The sequence below is a fragment of the Myodes glareolus genome, chromosome 23 (genome assembly GCF_982192425.1).
Source record: "Myodes glareolus chromosome 23, mMyoGla1.1, whole genome shotgun sequence".
Lineage (NCBI taxonomy): Eukaryota > Metazoa > Chordata > Mammalia > Rodentia > Cricetidae > Myodes > Myodes glareolus.
Genome location: NC_142048.1, coordinates 17,845,119 through 17,867,060, shown reverse-complemented (window position 1 = coordinate 17,867,060; position 21,942 = coordinate 17,845,119). Strand labels below are relative to the sequence as shown.

Sequence of the window (21,942 nt, the reverse complement as noted above, 5' to 3'; positions counted from 1 at the left end):
GTTCCTAAATTATATACATTTATGAAGGCAATCTAAATGAAATTGACAAATAGTGGGGGAGACAGAGCCCCAACTTGCCATACCTAGTCACCAAATGAAGCTTCCAGTACCAAGAATGGGTTACATCTGATCATGTTTTTGGCCAAAGAGATCCCATGGAAAGTCCCAAACAACTCAGGAAGTATACAAGACTATAGATTGCTCTCCACAAAACTAAAGGCAAGAGCTACACAGAGCCTTCACCCCTACAGAATAGTATTTTGGCGGGGGGATTTCTATTTTTATTTTTTTAACTTTTTTATTGATTTTATTGAGCTACACATTTTTCTCTGCTCCCCTCCCTTCCTCTACCCTCCCTCCCCTTCTACCCTCTCCCGTGGTCTCTATGCTTCCAATTTTCTCAGAAGATCTTGTCTTTTTCTACTTTTTCCCATGTAGATTAAATCCATGCATGTCTCTCTTAGGGTCCTCATTATTGTCTAGGTTCTCTGGGATTGTAAATTGTAGGCTGGTTTTCTTTGCTTGATGTCTAAAAGTCACTTATGAGTGAGTACATATGATGTTTTTCTTTCTAGGTCTGGGTTACCTCACTCAATATGATGTTTTCTAGATTTATCCATTTGTCTACAAATCTCAAGATGTCACTATTTTTTTCTGCTGTGTAGTACTCCATTGTGCAAATGTATATTTTCCTTATCCATTCTTCGATCCAGGGGCATTTAGATTGTTTCCAGATTCTGGCTATGACAAACAATGCTGCTATGAACATAGCTGAGTACAAGCCCTTGTGATATGATTGAGCATCCTTTGGATATGTGCCCAAAAGTGGTATTACTGGGTCTTGAGGGAAGTTGTTTCCTAATTTTCTGAGAAATCATCACACTGACGATTTCTCTAAAGGAGCTGTACCAGCTTGCACTCCCATCAGCAATGCAGAAGTGTTCCCTTTACCCCATAACCTCCAGCATAAGTTGTCATCTGTGTTTTTGATCTTGGCCATTCTTATCAGTGTAAAATGGAATCTCAGAGTTGTTTTGATTTACATTTCTCTGCTGACTAAGGATGTTAAACATTTCCTGAAGTGTCTGTCAGCCATTTTAAATTCCTCTGTTGAGAGTTCTCTGTTTAGGTCTGTACTCCATTTTTTATTGGATTGTTTGTTCTTTTGATGATCAATTGTTTGAGTTCTTTGTATATTTTAGAGATCAGCTCTCTGTCTGATGTGGGGTTGGTAAAGATCTTTTTCCATTCCCTACAGAATAATATTAATGGTACCAGAAGGTACTATTCACACTATCTAAGGAGAAGGGTAAACATCAATTCAGTTACAAATCCTGTGATCTACAATGGTGACCTGCCTAAAAAATATGATGGTGCGATAATGGCACAAAGCTCGTGGGAGTAACCAACCAATATCTGATTTGATTTAAAACCTATTCTGTGAGATGGAGCCCACACAGGGGACTGCTGAGGCGGCCAAGAACCTGAACCTATATGTTAGGGCTCGGTTCTAGCCCGGACCATAAATTATTTCTCTAGACCAGACCCCAACATAAACTCTCTCTCTTGACCAGCGTGGAGCAGATGGAAATAAAGACACAACTCACATGGTTTAATTGGGAGGGAGATTCTCAGTGGTCCCTCATGAAGTCCTGAGTTCACATCCTAAAGAAGTCCTCTCGTTTATTATCCAAACAGCTTTTATACCAACACATAAACTGAGCTGGGAAATACACCAGATCTGTCTCCTAGGTAACCAGGTGAATGGTGTCTTGTCACGTCCACATCTACCTGTCTGCTGTGTATGCTAGTTGTCACATAGGCTTGAATCAGCATCTCTATAAGGCATCCTCCAAATTACAAAGAAAGGAGCAACAACATCCTGACCCTTTGTTAGGCAGAGAAAGCCTGTCTGCAGGGCTACGTGACTACCTCAGATGGGGCCTATGGCTTTAGACCCTGGCTGTCACACCATAAAGAAATATGGGCATACAATCCACTCTCTCTTATTAGATTTTAACAACCCCTGTGCTTCTACAACAGGACAGATGGGTTGCGCCTGGCTTGGGCAAAGTCTTCTTCCTATTACTCAAATTTTCTTGTCTTTGGAAAGCGCCCTTTGCAAGATTTCCTGTCTTAGGCATCTGGGGAGGAGAAGCTTCAAACCCGTCATTGACTGCCGACCTCTGTAAAGAAAAGAGAATAGTAAAGAGAAATATACTTTTCAGGCCCTGTGTATCAGCCATATCTTTTGCCAGGATATATCATAATGCTTTATGAATAATTGTGCTCCCAAAGGCTATAGTCTGCTATTTTAAAGGAGAGGAGAATCGCCTGAGTTGAAAATGTTTCTTCCGCTGGTACAGAACATCATTTAGAGCTAACATTCTCAGCATACACATCAACTCTCAACATTCACCGTCACAACCTCTTTTATAGCAATTTCCAATCGCAACCATTCACAATCATGATTTTTTTACATTATCGGTCAATACCAATCTTCCAATTTTTCATATCATAATTTCATATTTAGGCGGTTAATACCAGCTCTCCAATTATCATAATTTCATATTTAGTTGGTCAGTACCAACTCTTCATGCACCAAGAGAAACCAAGTACTACTGTTCTGCTAACAGAACATACCAATAAAATGGCTCCAAATGACGTTCTATTATCCTTATAATCCCTACATTTTTCAGTCATTATCAGTGAAGCTTCCTCCAACAGCAGATGAGAACAAATACAAAACCCACAGCCAGAAAATTTGAAGAGTGAAAGACCTTGGTATACTTAGCCCTAAACAGGGTGTCTCCACCAAATCCCTCCCACCAGAGCTCAGAGAACTCTGCAGGAAAGGAGGCAGAAAGAGAATAAAAGACAGGGTGATATAGGACACCAAAGAAGCAAGGTTTCTAAACACAGCATGATCCAGGCACCTATAAACTCACAGACTGTGATGATGTCCACAGGACCCGCAACAGTCTGTACGAGATGGGATCCTAGAGGTGGAAGGAGAGTGAGCACATGGCGCCAACCCTAACCCAGAAGCTATCTCCAATTGATAGCCACTTGTCAATGAAAATTCAGTTTTCTACAAGGGAGTATCACTGGAGGTACAAACCACTTTTAAAGGTAGGCCCCATGTCCAGCAGTTGATAAAACAAATGCAATGACATCTTTGGAGGTTCTTTGCCTCATAATGTTAAATCAGGACATTCTCTCTTTTTTTTTTTAATCTCATAACCTTGGCATATATATTATGACTTCCATTTTGTGTGTCTCTGGGATTATTGTTTGTGCAAACATATGTGACTTTGCGCCTATATGTGTTTCTTGTGCTTTTTCTTCGGCTCTTCTTCTTCTGGTTTGTTGTTGTTGTCCTATTCTGATACCTTTGCTTATATCTTATTATTTTATTTTATTATCATTCCTTAGATATTTGTTTATTTTCCAAGGAGAGACAGCAAGGTATAGATCCAGAAAGAAGTGGAAGAGGGGAGAACCTACGGGAATAGAGGGAGGAGAAACTGTAATCAAAATACACTGTATTAGAAAATATATTTCAAATTTAAAAAATAAGATGTAGAACAATTTATATCGGAATATGGAACAACATATGACTCTGCATATGCACACACACAGAGTACATGTGTATACGTTTAACATGCACGTGTATACATATAATACAAGAAAATACAAGTTAAAATTATAATAAAAGTTCTCTGACACGGAGCATCATTAGTGGAGCTCTTCCAAGACCAACATACAGTACACAGTTCACATATTGTCTCACACAGGGTAACTACCCAGTAAACATTCCCTGCTAACACTACTATTTTGCTTTGTTCTGGGGGTCTTATGTTCCCATACTTAATATAATCTCTCCCTTATAAAAAATATGGAATAAGTGAAAATTATATAAACAAACAAAACACTTTATTCAATAAAACTTCCAGCTAATATGGACCCAGAACAATGGGTATACTATCAAGATAATAATATTCACAAACATTAAATCATGATATATACTACATACACTGTTTCATGCTTCAGGTTGCCCTCTCTACATTGGCTGTGCCTAAGTCAATGAGGTAGCAAAGTGAGTGGTTTTTCAGAAAGTGGAACTTGATACAGACTGAAGCTTCATTGTGTACTAACACAAGAAAGATCTTTTTAGGTTTGTTTTTGTTTTGGGGGGTGTTTTTTGTTTTTTGTTTTTGAGACAGGGTCTCTCTGTGTATAAGCTCTGGCTGTCCTGGAATTCACTTCATATACCAGGCTGGCCTCAAACTCACAGAGATCCACCTGCCTCTGCCTCCCGAGTGCTGGAATTCATGGTAAGGGTCTTGGGAGTTTTGTACAGATTACATGATGTTAATTTAGTGAGTCAAGTGATTGGACCAAGATATACCAGACAACTAGAGATTTTATGTGGTGTTTCCAGAAGAGATCATCACTCTCAAGGCTGAGTAAAAGGAATTTACCATCACCTTTGTGAGAGGGTACCAATCCCATGAAGGCTAGAGTAGAACAAAAGGAAACAGCTGGAGCAGGGTCATCTGTCTTTTTCTGCTTCTGGTTTTGCTGCTTTTAGATCTGAGCAGGGGCTGATGCCATTATTTCTCCTGGTTCTCAAGCCTTGGACCTCAGACTATAATCACACCACTGGCTTCAGAACTTCTTGACTCCCACAGCTGCATGAGTGGAATCATCATAATTCGTTCTATTTCTCTCTAGAAAACCAAGTAAAAATAAGAAATCAGACCATATCACCATTGGAAGGAAAGAGCCAGCCTATGATGGCATCATATTTTCTGAACAATGTGGTTTCTTTCACACATGATGTACTGCCAATTTAAGTAGTATAAAACAAATATTACTTTAGCCCTGTAAGCACTGAGACTCTTGTGATCAGAAGGTTATGATTATGAAATCAGTTGGATACTGATAATCATAATTTAACCAAGCTAATATAAAACACTAAATAAAATTTAGTGTTAATGGTAGTTAATTATTCCCACTTAATCAACTCAAATAACTTTTAGGAAAAGTATCTTCACTAAATATTGTGGCAATTTCCATGAAATGCCTACTTTTTATGAATATGTTATTAAAATATTTTCAAGCATGCTCATTGTCTCAGACTTATCTTGAATATAACTATCAATAGTTTAAAAATATGCTTATAACTTGTCTGGGTATCGTCCCTCCTACCTATAGACTAGAACTGAGAGATGCAGATAGAAGATCAGAAATTCAAGGACATCCTTGGCCACATAGTGAGTCTAAGCTCACCCTGGGCTACATGAGACTCTCCCTCAAACCGATTATGCGAAAATTGTTGCTTACTGAATTTATGAAGAATAAATTATTTAAAAATAGCTCATACATATACCACAAAAAGTCTAGAAGATAGGCATCTATCTCAAGTTCACCATTTTCAAAACTGAACTTGACCTTGATGAAAAATGAGATGTTTTTCATCTCAGTCTTTGAATTCACCGACAACACTTCCTTTCTCCTCTCTGGATTCTTGAGCCAAAATGACTGTATGAGTTGATTCCTCTCTTGCTCTCACAAGCCACATCTAAACTGTCAAGAACTCCTGTTGGTTCTTCTTTCAAAATAAGCACAAGGCAGGTACTGCTCACTGCTCCTCAGCAGACACCTTTGTTCCGGCAATCTCAGCCACCATCACCCGTTCTCATTTAGATTCCTGCCTTTTAGTTGAAACCTCCTGGTTCTTTCCACCTTACCAAATGTTTGTACTCAGTGTATGGGCCAAATGAGTTCATGAACACTGTAAGATCATAACTCATTCTTCTATTCAAAATGCAGTGTGAACTGGAATTTACTAAGAAAGGGCATCTGTGACACAGCAGACGGTGACTTTCCTCGGGTGGCTTCTGTCTTGGTACTAGTTCTGAGGAAGGGGTGAGAGAAGCGAGTGAAGGGACGTTTGAACAGCGGTTCCAACGTGACAATTTTAGTCTAGTAGACAGACAACTTCATAAACAGAACTTGGTAGAAAACATCTCTTCATTAAACTGACCCTCTTGAATGGCCTGAGTACAGTAAGAGACTTGCTAGGTCACTCCTTAACTTTTTTCATTTAAGCTGTTCTCATTTTTTTTTTAAAGAAAAAGATGAAATTAGACTTCCGGCTTCTTCGCTGCTTCCCAGCTGTACAACCATGGCAGATCAGTAGCTCGGAGACTCTGATTCTCCTCTGAAATGCGAGCTGCTCAGGCTAGCTTTGCTGACTTGGCAGCATTTCTGTCCGATTGTGATAGAGAGCTTCGTCTCTGTGAAGAGCTTCATAAATAAAGAGACCACAGGCAAATGCATCCTTATGATGAACGAACGTGTTTAGCAGCCATGCTGGCCAGTGAATCACCTCTCAACACCCAATCAGTCCTCCTGAAACCAATGAACTCCTGACAAAACTCACCAACTCTCTGGGTCTGTGGGTGACCCTTAGGCCTCTGGGCTCTCTGCCTACTGCCTCAGGAAAAACAAATTATGATCTGTAAATTTTTACATCTGTCTTTTTCATTCCTAATCTGAAACTAGGGTGAAACAGAAAATAGGAGGCAGTTAGTAAATGTGGCCATGCCTTTCTCTGACGTAGAAATGCCACGGAGGAAACGTCAGCTAGCATCACCATCACATCTCAGTTTCTGCCTTTCTTCATTTCAACATCCCCAGTCTGGGTAGGGAAAAAACGGTAAGCCACCAAAAGAAAGAACAGAACGATCGTCACCAGGAAGTATGGTTTGTCATAATATTCGCAAATGCCTGGGTAGCTGGCAGCTCATCATTCAGCTGTTAGTATTTTTGGCCTTTGCATTTCCCATGATGCTGCTGCTGTCGTGTGCGATTCAAATAGCATTAAGATAGAACGAGAGATCTGAGTGACCAAGTTAGAGAGCCTGAGACAAGCCGGAAGGATAGTGTCTCTCCACAGCAGCTGTGGGACTCTGGTGGATCTCTCACACCATAGGTTAATTGAAACCTTTTCGAACCTTGATCAGTCTTTTCACAAGGCTCATACCTTATCTGTTTGCCCTCTCCCACTTCCACTGGGCTGTGACCGTTAGGAAATGCTTTGTTTAGATTTTCAGCCTGGGATATTGCCTCCGTTTCTCCATGATACCCTTTCTGGAGACTAAGCCCCACCCTGGGAGGTCAGCCTGCATGGAATGTATCACCTTTTGGTTGAATTGAGCCACATAGCATCCCCAGCAGGGAGGAGAAGGAAGTAATTTAATAATGTATTGCTGGCTAGAGCATCCAGGGTCACTTCATGACGCTGTCCCTCTGTCAGAGCCACCCCACCCCTTCAAAGGCAGCACTGCTGTTTTCCCTGTGCGCTCCTTCCAAACATGTTCTCCGCCTTGTCAGTTAGGACCTAGGGATTGTGATGGCTCTGTCAACTCAGCCTGCTGCACTTTCCCTTGTGGCTGCCTTCCTCCTGGTCATTCCAGTATAAACGGTCTGTTTTGAAGTTTTCCTCCAGTCTGCTTTGGCGATGGTATCTGATTCTCTGACAAGCCCCTCAAGGATGAATTTGCCAAATGGAATGAGTGTGCCCTAAATAATTCCTTATTCTGATGTCAGACTATAAAATGGCAACAGGGTAGATAATCCTACCAGTTTTAGCACATTCTCTGACCAAATATACCCTTATATTTTAATAAGTATATGTGTCAGGTCTCAGCGTAAATGTCCCTTCCTTAGACCTGTGATGAGTCCTGGTCTTTCTCCCAGCATCTTAACTTTTTTTCCTAATGACTCACAATATGTTTCTTTACTTGCACTTCATGCCTGTTACCTGCTAGACCTTAAACCACATGGACAAGACAGCTCACTGTCTTCTATGCTAACTTCCCAAGCAAGGGTCCCAGCACATGGTAGCTACCCAATATATGTTCACTGTATGGCTGAGTTTAACAACTAAACATGAGGAAAAGGCCATCAAATTCTCAACAATGATCAGTTTGCCCACCTGTTGCCCTGCCTTGATTACCTCGATTCCTCCCCATCACCTCCCTGGGTCTAGTTATGTCACAATCATTAGAACCCCATTGATCTTCTGGTCTTCCACTCCTATGGGTAAGCACTTTCCTAAAATAGAGTACTGATTTCCAGGATAGAGAGTCTAGGGCTGAAAGGGGTTTCTTCTTGTTGTTGTTGTTGTTGTTGTTGTTGTTACTGCTGTTGTTGTTGTGAATTTCATTTTGTTTGCATCCTCCACGTGGGACCTTGATGTGGGAGTCCCCTCTGTGTGTTGCGATTACCATTAATGAATAAAGAACTGCTTTGAGCCTATAGCAGAGAAGGGCAGGGCAGAACAGAGCTAGGTGGGGAAGACTGGACGGATTGCGGGGAGAAAGAAGGACAGAGTCAGGGAGACGCCATGCAGCCCTGCAGGAGACAGATGCCGGAACTTTCGCCAGGTAAGCCACAGACATGTGGATATACACAGATTAATAGAAATAGATTAAATTAATATGTAAGAGTTAGCCATTAAGAAGCTGGAGCTAATGGGCCAAGCAGTGTTTTAATTAATACAGTTTCTGTGTGATCATTTCAGGTCTAAGCTAGCTGGATGACCAGGAACCAATAAGTGGCCACCTTCCAACAGGACCTTAAATAAGAAAGTCCAAAACCAGGTCTACCTCTAGGCCAGAGGTTCTCTACAAGAACATAGGAGGTAGATGATGACAAAGGGACTCAAAACAACCAATTAGAAATGATCTGTGCCTCCTCGCTAATTTCAGTGATGAAACCTTCCAAAGTCAGCATCTCGCTCTAGGTCATTCAATCATTTAATTCTTTGCTTAAACAGAATGGTTGGTTTCAAAACAGAAAATGCATAAAACTCTTAAAATGTTTTTAATCCACTACATTAGTCAGGAACATTTGCTGTAGATGGACCTGCCACTGTGGGTTCCATTGTCAAAACAACCATTTCTCTAGCTAAGATCTCCGGGACAAACTGGGAAGGGGATGGGAACATGAGATAGCCGAGTTGGGGGAGGGACAAAGAGAGGGAGCAATGAAAGAGACATCTTTATAGAGGGAGACATTATGGGGTTAGGGAGAAACCAGGTGCTAGGGAATGTCCCAGGAATTTATAAGAATGACCCCAGCTAAGACTCCTTGCAATAGTGGAGAGGGTGCCTGAACTGGTCTTCCCCTGTAATCAGACTGATGACTACCCTAATTTCCATCATAGAACCTTCATCCAGTAACTGAGGGAAGCAGATGCAGAGATCCATAATCAAGCACTGAGCTAAACTCCTGGAGCTTAGCTGAAGAGAGGGAGGAGGGGTCATATGAGCATGTGGGGTCAAGATCATGATGGGGAAAAACCACAGAGACAGCTGACCCAAGCTTGTCGGAACTCCCGGACTCTAGACTGACAGCTGGGGATTCTGCATGGGACCGAACTAAGCCCTCTGAATATGGGTGACAGTTATGTGATTTGATCTGTTGCGGTTGGCCTGGCTGTGGGACCAGGACTGATCCTGGGTACATAATAGGTTTTTCTGAGCCCATTCCTTTTGCTGGAATACCTTACTCAACCTTGATACAGCGGGGGTGGGGGGCACACTTGGTATGCCAGACTTTGTTGACTTCCCAAGGGAGGCCTTACATCCTCTGAGGAGTGGATGATGGGTTTGATGGGGGAACTGGGACTATTAAATAAAATTTTAAATTTTTTTAAATTAAAAAGCTGAATATTTTTCCATTTATCACTTGCCCTTCTCTGTCTTCCAATAAGGAAGTTGTAGATGAAGTTTTCCAATAACTCCAGGCTTCAGTAAATCAAATGAAAAGCAGATATGAAAAGTCTCACATCTTACAACCCCAAATTTTTTTAAAGAACATTTTTAAAAATCTGACATCAATTCACTGTCTCAGCAAACTCTGTGTCCATTGCAATTTAAATCATGGATTTAATTATCCAAGTATTTTAATGTGAATATGTTTTATTTTGACTTCTTGAAAATTTTTTGGCTTTTTATATATCTTTCCACCCTGAATGGAAAAAATCCATCATTATTTCATACTAGCTTAGTAGTTAAACCAATTTGTGATTTGGTGACAATGACAATATGTACCTACCTATCTATGAAGGTACCCTTCATAGGATACCTTCCTATGAAGTGTTAAAGTTGAAAACAATCTTTTTTATTAATTTATTTATTTGTTTTTAAAAATTTCCACTTCCTCCCCTCCTCCCCATACCCTCCCATTCCCCCCACTCCTTCTCCTCCTCCCCCCCACTCCCTCCTCTCCTTCCTCTCCAGTCCTAAGAGCAGTCAGGGTTTCCTGCCCTGTGGGAAGTTCAAGTTCCTCCCCTCTCCCTCCAGGTCTAGGAAGGTGAGCATCCAAACAGACTAGGATCCCAGAAAGCCAGTACATGCAGGCAAAACAAGACCCAGTGCCATTGACAATGGCTTCTCAGTCAGCCCCCATGTCAGCCACATTTAGAGACTCCAGTTTGATCACAATCTTAATGAGAAGTTCATTGTATTCCCTGTGTTTCCTGTCTTTCTCTTCCTATAAAACATGCTTCTCGGGAGGATTATTGATTCTCTTTAATCCAGTCTCAAACTAGCTTACCTTTTTGACAGATTTCTAGGTAAGAGTGACTGAACTTAAGCACACCTTTGGATTCCATTGGCTTTATGTAAAAAGTTCACAAAAGAACTTGACTTCCTGTATACTTGTGAATGGTGTGATCCTCCTTGAAGTGAATTGCTTCCTAGTCAAAGTCTGTAATACCAGGAAATCATTAAAAAAATCAAAAGATAAAGTTGTCTAGCAGCCTAAGGAAAACACAAGTTCTGTAATCTTTACTTTATGAACAGAAACTGTGCTCCATGTAACAAAGAATACAGAGGGGCTGCCACTTCATAAGACAACTTCCACTTCGACATGTCTGAACTCTCAGCACACTTGGTGAACTTCCGCAACGTTCTACCAGACATAATTAACCACTAATGAAATTCTACTGGGGGGAAAAGATTACCCTGTGGATTCAAAATCACTTCAGGTCTGAGGGAGCAAATTCCGTGAGGATGGTGACCTTCTCATATGAGAGACTGCCACAGCAAAGCTCAGAAACAAATCTGTCCCCGGCAGCTAATAACTCACCTGTTATCAAACCCTCCAGCATCATAATACCTCGGTCCCAACTGTGAGCCTGCAATATGTGACAAGACAGCTGATGGATGGCAGTGGCCGCAGTGGCCAGCCGAATTGGTAATGTACCTTGGGATTTGGGAGCTCCACCCACCCTATGTGTTAGAAGAATTTATGAAGATAACATGACATGCTAATATATTTTTACAGCTTAAACAAGATATTCAATGCCATTTTTGAGCACCACACATAGTTTATCAGTATAACTCCAAAGACCTTTATCCCTTTTTTGTTTCTTTGCTGCTACATATAATATAATTATTGGATGGTTAAAACTGACTGATGAGGGGAAGCATGTGAGCCCTGGATGCATCCTTCCCTTTGTGTTTCTGTATCTTTCTTCTGATCATTGGTTCATTCATTGCAATGGATTATTTTTGAGGTACTCATCCTAATACCCATCTCAGTCATGGTAAAGGCATGAAAAAAGAAAGTGTAATGGATTAAGAATGGCCTGTGACCAACCGCGTTCTTATATCTCTTTTTAGTTGGGTCAGGCGGTAGGGCGAGTGCTAAGGCAGCGTTGGCTGGACTTCAGGTACCTTTCAGGGAGAACTCAAGCTCACCACCTTTTCAGGATAACGCTCTTGGTTTGTAGGTAGGACAAATGTCAGCACTGTCCTCGGCCCTAGCTGTGGGGAGAGCTCAGATCAACGGCAGAAAACTTCTCACTCTGACATAGCTTTTAATGCTTATTATGGAAAAGTAGCTCAGGCTTCTCTGTTTAATGATATTTAACGTACAAACATGTATTCTAGCATACTAGAAAACTCAACCAAGTCCCTGCAAATGAACAGAGTTAATATCTGCTATGCCTGTGACTGCTGATGGCAATACAGAACAAGACTGTCACGCAGGGAGCTCTTAGTCTCCACCTCACAGTGTGTGCTTTTCCTGAATTACCTTATTTGGTCCTCACATCTCCATCTCCCTAAGATACAGGGACTCTTCTGATGCGTATTTTCTTTTTTAAAATTGTTCTTAATTGATTTTTATTGAGCTCTACATTTTTCTCTCTGCTCCCCTCCCTGCCTCTCTCCTTCCCTCTTGGAGCTCCAGTGGCGCAGTCGGTTAGTGCACGGTACTTACATGATGCTTATTTTCTATGTGAGGATGCTAGCACCAGCGGAGCTAAAACTTGAATGTGAGTCGACTATCCGGAAAATAAAATAAAATTCTCGAGAGTGAGTCTTCAGTTGCTGCAAAAGGATGAACTGCGTTATTTGTGAGCATTTGACATTTTTCAACTATCCAGAATGACCAGGAATAAAACTCACCATATCACAAGGCTTTAAAAAAAATAGACAAATAGGGATGAGACACTGAACAATTGAAAACATTTTGATCTACTTACTTAAGCTCTAAGCTTCACTTTTTCATATGTATAAAGCTAATGAGACTATTAAGCAATAAAGAAAAATCACCTATGATGGGAACTGTCTTAACTACACTCCTATTGCTGTGAGAAAGATCATGAAAGAAAGCCACACTGACTTTCATACTCACTTTTCAAACCCTATCTTTCTCATTCATAGATTACATTCTACAACTCTCTTCTTAACACAGAAAGTGTGTCACATAGGAAAAACTTTCTTAGAGATCCTTTTATGACTTTGTAGGTGCTTTGGCATGCCTACACATCTTCCATCACAATGGATGCAAAATGCCACATTCCACATTTCTCATCTACTTAGGATCCTTCCCTTATGAATCAGCTCTTATCGCCCTTCTTTAAGACTCTGCCTCTGTCTTGGATCTTACCCTCTACCTATACGTTCAGGCTTTTCTCATATGAAGAAGAAAATCCCAGTATCACCCTTGTGTGTCTCTTGAGAAGTTGTGTTAGCCCTCCCTGGTCTTCACATCCTTGTTTCTATAGAACACACCTTGGGTCCCAGTTTATCTTTCCCACACTATATCTAAACACTATGATTTGATTCTCTTTCCACTGATCTACAACTGCTCATGCTGAGACCAAATTGCTGTTCCCAATTTGCACTGACCAACAGGTGATTACCCAACGTTGTCTTTATTGCTGTTTTATGAAATTTCACATGCTTACAACTTTTTCTAATTTTTTTCTTTGTTTTTCCTTCAAATCTAAACAAATCTTTTGGGTGAAAAGGGTAATCACTTTCTATTTCTTGCCCTCGTTAAATACTTGAGGTCCCCAAAGTCTTCACCCATCCTTGGGCCTTAGAGTCAACAAAACTACTCTGGTCTGCCATCTTGGAGCCCATTTGTCTTCCTGCGCAACCATATTTATTGCATCAATGGTTCTAGTCCTGGTATCTCTGTAGATTAAATGATCACAAATAGTCCTGACTAGAGATCAAATCCATGTGGGGTCTCAAAGGCCTCTCAAATTCAGTACTTAAGCTCATGAGATACTGTGTAGCTGTCTAACAAGTTGTTTCAAAACCAGAGTCCTTTAGAGCTATTCTATAATCTTAAAAATAGAATGAACTTTTAAGAACTTAATATAACTTGTAGTGGCGAATTATTTATCTAAAGTTAAATTCTGAATCTTTTTAACCTATATATTTCCTCACAGAAAAATGTCTAAAAGTTAAATGCCCCAGACATTAGTAATGGATGTTTTTCTCATTCTACCACTTTCACATTATGCTTTTTATATCAATGTAATTTTATAATGAATTTACATGGTTTATAAAACAACTTTCAAGGCTAATCACATCTTCTCTTTCTGTATATTCTATCATTACACTGCAAGGAAAGACACGAGTTTTCTACTCATTCTTCAGTTAGAATTTCGAAGGCAATCCCTGATTTGTCCTTGTCCTCAATCCATCTTAGAGTCTTCTCTTCTGCTGTAATAAAAGCACTCTGGCTAAAGCGCCTTCGGAGGGACAGAGTTGTAGTTTATTGTCCAACATGGAAGAGAAAGCACAGTAAGAGGAGCTTGAAGCAGCTGGTGATACTGTATCTTTGGTGAATAAGCAGAGAGAAACACAAGAACGCAAGCATGGTATTGCTCAGTTTGTTTTCTTCACTCATATGCAACCGAAGGGTAGTCAGCTCTTCCAACTGTAATTCATGTAATCAAGAAAAAAAGTCCCATACCCAGAGGCCCATCTTCCAGGTGATTCTGTCACACAATCCTCTTGAGTGTATCTTAAATCCACCCACTTCGGATCAGCATGAAAGCACATTCTAAGAACAACTTTTGGGCTTTTGAAGAAACAGAGATCACAAGATATACGTCTTGTTTACTTGGAGTATTTTCTTTAAGCACTCAGAATTCTTCGCGTACAACTCCATTCCTTGACTGTGTTCCAACGAAAGAAACCCTTGCACATGACTGGTAGAAATGTAGATTAGTGAAAACTTGAAAACAATGAGGATGCTTTCCTCAAAACGTTCAAAGTAGTACTGTAACTTGAGCCAACAATCCTATTTCTAGGTGTATTCCAGAGGAAATAAAACTGGCATTTCACAGAGACATCTGTTCTCCCAAGCTCTCCACAAAACAAAACACAGAGCCAACCTCATTTGTCCAACAGTGAATGAACAAATGAAAAAGCTGTTGTTAAAATGCACAGTATAAGAGCCCATTATCATAAAAATGTAGTCGGCTTACCATTGTATTGAATCTGGAAGACATGTTAAGTAAAATAAGCCATGCACAGAAAGCCAAACCCTGAATGGTCTCCCTTCATCTGAAGAATCTTAAAAAGTGAATCTCACAAACACAGCAGGCTGGTGAGCAAAGGCTGTGTTGGTATGGAAGCTGGAAGGTGGAGAAACACTGACCAGAGATGACATGAATACGGTTAGACAGGAGTAAACTTTAAGAGGGCTACTGTACATCAAAGTCAACGTAGTTAACCATGGCACATTGTACTCTCAAAAATTACAAAGAGGACTGGCAAGATGGATGAGTGGGTAAAACCACTTGCCACCAAACCTAATGACTTGAGCTGGGTCCATGGAACCCACCTGGTGGGAGAAGAAAACCACCTCCAGAAAGTTGTCCTATGACCTCCACACATGCGCAATGGCACACAGATACATATATTTACACACTAAAAATAAATAAAATGTAATAAAAATTTTAATTGCAAAGATATCAAATACTATATGGATTTAATACAAAAATGGTAATGATATAATGTCATGTGTTCGTTAATTAGCTACATGCAGATACCTGGATATGTGTGTGTGTTTAAAATGCCATGTTGTATGCAATTTGAAATGTCACTACCTCTCATTTTTATTAAAAATAAATAAATGCAAACTACTTGGCTTGCTCTAAGATATTACATATAATCTGGCCTATGTACTTCCAACTTAGTGACATTGAACCGGAGTCAGAATAAGGGTCAAGCCTAAGTTCTCCACTGGCTCCCTGTGACTTAGACACATTACTGAACCTTCTAAGACCATTGCTTTATTCATTGTAGAATCTCTGTGCCACAGACAACTACATCTAAGTAGATATGCTTTTAGGCCTCAGTAAACTCTGTTTTACACACAGTTATCTTGATTATTTTGTGTAACTCCTCCTTTAGCAGGGATGGAACCTTGATCATCCTTCTGTCCATAATGCCTCTGCATGGCAAGTTGAAGGGCTTCAAAAATTGTTTCATGAAGTCAGGAAGTGGTGGCACACACCTTTAATCCCAACACTCAAAAGGTAGAGGCAGGCAAATCTCTGAGTTCAAGGACAGCCTGGTCTACAAAGTGAGTTCCAAGGCAGCCAGGACTGCACAGTAAACCTTCTCTCAAAAATCCAAAAGAAGGAAAATCTGCTTCATGAATGAGACTCTACATAGACATTCATTTTAGACTCTTAGTCTGCATTTATCAACTATGTGGGCCTTCCAAATTTATTGTGCCACTCATCCCAGCTTTGTAGTCTGAACCCAAACACAAGCAATGTGTTCTATCTGCATGAGGTCAGGGTTTAAAGGAAGTTCTTCCAGTTAGATCTGTCCGGTCACTGGCTCCTGAATGTCACTGAGTCACCCCAGATGAACTGAAGAATATTTATGTGGATACTTGATAGTCTAGCAGACACCTTATCCTCTTAGGCTGCCAACTTTAATATTGGTTTGAGGGGGTAGGGGGAGTTCCTGACATTAAATTTAAAAAGCCAGGGTCTACATCCAGTCAAGATACATCAATTTGCGTCTTGAGACCAGCATACTGAAGTTAAAATCCACCAGCAAATGCTAAGATGCTTCAAAGCACAAGCAACTTACAAACTCGGGGCAGTCATTAAAGTAGCGGAAATACACTGTTTGGGCTAAAGAAATCAAACATTGTCTCTGTAAAGTTTATGAGTGCTCCAAAGGTCCGGCTTTCTCATCCTCCTTTAAATAAATAAAGTCTTAAATTCCACAGATCAGAGTAAATTTAAAAAAAAAAACAAATTTTGTAAAGTTTTAAAATGAGCACACATACCTACCTGATTAGTCGTGACACATGGTTAATATCAATGATAGCCCCAAGCAGCACAATTAAAAGCTCGCCATCCTAGTCATGTCCATTTGATATGTTTAAGGTGAAATAATGCTTTATGAAATAAACATTGCTTTAAATAATGATAAAAGCATCTCACATAGGAATCCTTCCAACTTTTTAGTAGTATGCATCCAATTGAACCAACACTAAATTATTAGTCTTGTTAACAACAGGAGTCCTATGTCTGTGAATATAACTTACAGAATTATTAAAATCATAATCATCAGAAATTATGATTTTTTTCCCTCTGTGTACCTTGAAATATACTCACCAAGGCTACATAAAAGAACCTGTAGTACTGAGCCCTCAGCAGGACATTCATCAGACAACTCGTTTTATAAATCCTCCCTTTTTGACCATAAACAACTGAACAGACCTTGTTATGGTCAACTTAAAAAACTATTCTAACAGCGAATAAACTTTGATTCATTTCTCTTTAATTTGGAAATAATGCATGTGTGCACAGAGTCTGTAACAGAGCTGAGCGCTCACCAAGAAAGCAAGACGAGATGAAGTGTGAGACGGAGCGAGTGCAGCAGGCTAAAAGGTGGTGATGGTTGACGACGTGCGGCTGAGAATCCCAAGCAATGATGAAGTGAGGTGGGCAGGAATCCCAGCATGGTGGACATCCATCCACAGTGCGAAATCCTTCATCCGCGGGTTTATTCAAATGAACTGGAAAAGTAAAAACCCGCTGGACTGAATTTTGATCTGTAGACGACATTCTGCCTCAGAGGTGTGTCCTGTAAGCTTAGCTCTACAGTGGCATGTGGTCAGCAAGCTGCCCTCAAAGACTAACCACCGTTGTGCAATGTCCATGTTTGTTTTGGAACTCAATCATTCAGGTATTAAGAGACCCCAGACAGTGACTGCTATTCATGGATGCCTCCGTCCAAGTTGATTGGTCTTCAAGACAAGATAGTGTAGTCCACGAGGATATGAGCAATACTTTCACGCAGTGTCCAGCACAAAATTCATGATGCAAAAATATTAGGTAAGTAGTAGAAAAAAGGAAGCAAAGAAGAAAAGAGGGAAATCAACATAAATCAGGGATAATGATGATATCATAGTCCAGTGTTCCCACCCTACTGTGGAAGACCAGAATTTATCAGTGTGGAAAACATCTACAGAGCTTTTGTACAATTTTTGTGTTAGGTATGAAGCCCCTGAATTACACAGTCCTTAAGTCAGAAAATGCATCATAAACATTGTAGTACCATTAGCCCCCAATCCAGGGCCCACTTGTACAGTGGACTAAGAAATCCATTGATCTATCAAGATTTGTACTTTTAATAATGTGAAATGACAGGATTCATCTAATACATGCCTTTTTATCTATAGGGTACTATCCTTAGCTGTGCTTTCCTTTCCTTGATAGGGGAGTTTAGCCAATCACACTCTGTCCGTGGGTCGTGTTGCCCTAAGGCAAAAATTTACCTATAAACCTGGCGGGTGCGCTTCCCCGCCCTCTCTCACTTGGCTCCTCCATTGCGGATGGACCGTTGGGACTCTGGTGTAAGTTTTCCTTTTGTTTATTAAAGCTGTATCTTTTGTATTAAGCTAGTCTGGCTGATCTTTAATTACTGATCGAGCTCGCCCCTTCATTTCCTGAATGGTATTGATCAATTCATAAACAAAATTGGTCTTTCTAAATTAATATAAATTCAGTCACATTCTAAAGCTATATGAATATGTCCATTTCAGCTTAAGCATGTAAATATGGCCCATGGCAATGTGTTTGTGTGTGCACATGTACCATGGTGCATGTGTGGAGGTCAGAAGACAATTTCCCCGAATTGTTTCTTTGCTTGTACCCTGAGCCCTGGGGCTTGAACTGAAGCCACTGGTCTTGCAGGCAAGCGCCCCTACCCACTGAGCGATCTCACTGACCCTTACTCACCTTACCCTGCCAGACGATTATGCCAGGCCACCTAAGTTATTTCTGCTCCACGTAAAAATTAAACATCCATTAAGATTAAGGATTAATTTAATGGTCATTATTCAAGCATGTGTTCCTGGTGATTCGATCTGAAATTGTATTAAGCCTTTTTATTAAGGACTTTTTGGTAATATATGACTTTGTTTCTTTTTCAGTGTGGCTAGCCTGGGGCAGCAGCAGCCTTCTGCCTGATCACTTTGGGGTTCACCACCCTCAGAAGCTTTTAAGCACTGCCAGTATCCCCCCTTCTTCTATGGCAAGACTATCAATCTTTCTCTATTTCTTTTACACAGTTTCTATCTCATTTCTAAAAAGAAAAAAAAAGGCTTTTTTTTTTTACTCTGAAGAGCCTGAATCAAGGCTATTCTATTGTGTAAGTAGATACACAATGCAAGCTAGCTAAGCACTTACACTTTTTCAAAGCAGAAGGCAGAAGAACCCTGTAGAAAGAATGTTCAAAAAGCAAATGCTTACATCCTCCTAATAAAAGGGGGAGTAGAGAGAATGAGTTACCAAGGATACCTTCTAACTGCTCTCTAAAATACTTTAAAAATAATAATAATAAGTGTTTTGGAATACTTGTTCCAGTTCCATAAAGCATAGACAACTTGAAAGAGAAGTGACCAGACACGCCAGTTAAAGGGTGAGAAGAAAATCTTTGAAGAACTAACTGCGAATGGAAAAGCCTCAAAGCTTTTGGTTTTTGCAGGGGCCTCATCACTTTAATCCACCTCCCCTCTACATTTGGGATGGGAAAATCAAGCTGTCAGGAAGATGCCTTTGACTGCTTTTGTGCATAGGAATGCAAGACATCCCATAACCTTCCAAGTAAGGGGTGGTTAGGAAGATAACCCTGGAAAGGCACCAAGGTAGCAGGAAGGACATGAAGCAGAAAGGAAGAAGTCAGTGTAGGGTATGGCTGAGTGTCTGTTCTAACAGCAGACACCTGGAGATCCACTCCCATGAGGGAACTCAAGGAGACTACATCTCAAAGAAAACCCCTCAAGGGATAGTCACCCTCCAATGCCATCTAACACTGACCAAGGGCTACACTGGAGGGGCCTTCGTGCCACAGCCCTTCCAGCATGCACTACCCAGCAGGCCAGAAGCCCTCCAGAGGCCAGAATCAACCCAAAGCAGGATCTCTCAGGCCTGCTGCAGACAACTGTGAGTGGACACGCATGAGAACTGAATGCCAAGCAAATATAAGCAAGACAGACGTGGTGTTTATTACCTCAAATTCCTATGAGATTCTATTCCAAATGCTGACATATTTATGATCTGACCAAAACACGAGAGAAATGAATAGAAAGTATCCTTGTAGGTAAGCGGATGCCATGTGTAAAAGAAAATTGAAATATCCTTTTAAATGAAAGCTTCCTTACTCCAAGTTTCCTGAGACTTTGAGGAATTAATATTAGCTTAGAATGAGGTTAGCAACTGGCACCTCTGGGTCAATTGCCCTCTGCCAACTCTTGTCTTGCAGTGCCCAGCTAAGAATGATATTTATATTTTTCATGGTTGGAAAGGCTCAAAAGAGGACTATATCACAGTACATGAAGTTTATATGATATTCAAGTTTCATTGTTCGTAAACATTTATTGGCGTGCAGCCACACCCTTTCGTTTATATACTGTCAGTGACAATACTGTCAATGACAACAGAACTGAGTAGCCGTGACGGGGACCATCTGGACCTCAAGATCTTAAAGTTTGTTATCTGACCCTTCACAGAAAATTTGCCAAGCCATAATTTAGATGCAGCCTCACACTGAGGCTCTTCATGACATGAGTGCTCCCTAGGGAGTGGGAGTGGGGATAGTCTCATCCCTCCTTTAAGGAAAATCCAGCCTCCCTGGTCAGGGCCCATGAAGCAGTCTCTGGGTCTCGTGGATAGCAATGACTTTCGATCAGCTTTCCCTCCCTTAGGTCAGCTGAATAGTTATTGACAGCCCTTCAGATCAGCAAAGCATGCATGGAGGAATAAGGTTCTTACAGGCAGTGGTGAAAATTAAGTACGCTTTTGAATTTACAGCCCCTGATTTCTCCAATTCAAAACATAACACTTTGCAAACACCTGTTACCTTTTGCAATTCTCCCAGACACAAATCCACATGGAAAACTATTGTCTGAGCTCTTGAAAAGATTCTCATGGTGAGAAAGGAGGTCAAAAACGGGACAGTGAGAGATAGCATCAAACAGAAAAACAGAGAGAGAGAGAGAGAGAGAGAGAGAGAGAGAGAGAGAGAGAGAGAAGAAGAAGAAGAAGGAGGAGGAGGAGGAGGAGGAGGAGGAAGAGGAGGAGGAGGAGGAGGAGGAGGAGGGAAGAAGGGAGGGAGGTAGGTAGAGGGAAAGAGAGAGAGAGGAAAGAAGTGCAGCTGGTAAGAAAGAGCTAAATTAATACAATTTAATCATTGCATGTAGAGCAACTAAACAGCTAAAAAAAAATAAAGATTACTATAAACAGTTGATGTGGCGCTCAAGAGTTAAAACTGGTCTGACCTCAAGGGAAGCCAAGTCTAGTCCAGTTCCTCACCACGTGGTTGTCTGCCCAGTCACAGAAGAAGGGACGGGATGTGTAAACCAGGTCTTTTCCAAGGCGTGCTGCCGTGATGTATGGGTGTGCTTACACATCGGCATTTCATCCCTCGGCATGCCAGAGCCCATTCCCAGGTCTTGTTTACGGGAGAGCATCAGTATTCTCCGAGCACGCACGTCAGCGTCAAAGGAGCTTTAAATAGCACAGGAGAAAAGTGTTCTTGGTAGGAACACAGCCTATGATAAACTTTGAAGTACAAATGAGAAGGGGAAGTGAACGTTCAACTCATGCCTTGTCCTGAAACTTCGTGAAAAATGAAATGTACAAGAAAAGTTGGATCCTTGCCATGACACCCATTACAGTGTAGACGGAGGATCTGACCTTTCATGTTAAACTTACTGTGTTTTTGACACATTTAGTCAATTAAAACGGGTGAAGTGTAATTTGTTTTTCTTAAGTTTAATACAGCATGTCAATAGAAGTTAGCCAAAATTTATAGTTGGAACACTAAAGCTGCCATACACACTCAAACAAATGGATACAATTTATCATAGCTGAAATAAAGAGAACATCACGGGCATTGGACTTTACACTTCACGTAAGCATGTTGCCAAATATAGGAAAGCAAGCTCCTTCTCACACTTCCAATGGGAAAGACATGTGGGTTCACATTAAATATTGGTGTGAAAACCCTGGCAGGTATCCAGTCCTAAGGAGTGTTAGCGTTGGCACTTGCACTGTGTACTTTTACTATAAATTGT

At 40.8% G+C, this 21,942-nt stretch overlaps 1 long non-coding RNA gene across 1 annotated transcript; it reads right to left on the bottom strand.

The window, feature by feature from the left end:
* Positions 1-380: 380 nt before the first annotated feature.
* LOC125413981 (uncharacterized) lies at positions 381-21,341 on the bottom strand. Its single transcript, XR_007236105.3, has 4 exons — positions 21,145-21,341; positions 12,307-12,416; positions 4,491-4,733; positions 381-2,186 (listed from the first exon to the last, which is right to left on the bottom strand). It is a non-coding gene; the product is annotated as an uncharacterized LOC125413981 (long non-coding RNA).
* Between the last annotated feature and the right edge of the window lie 601 nt (positions 21,342-21,942).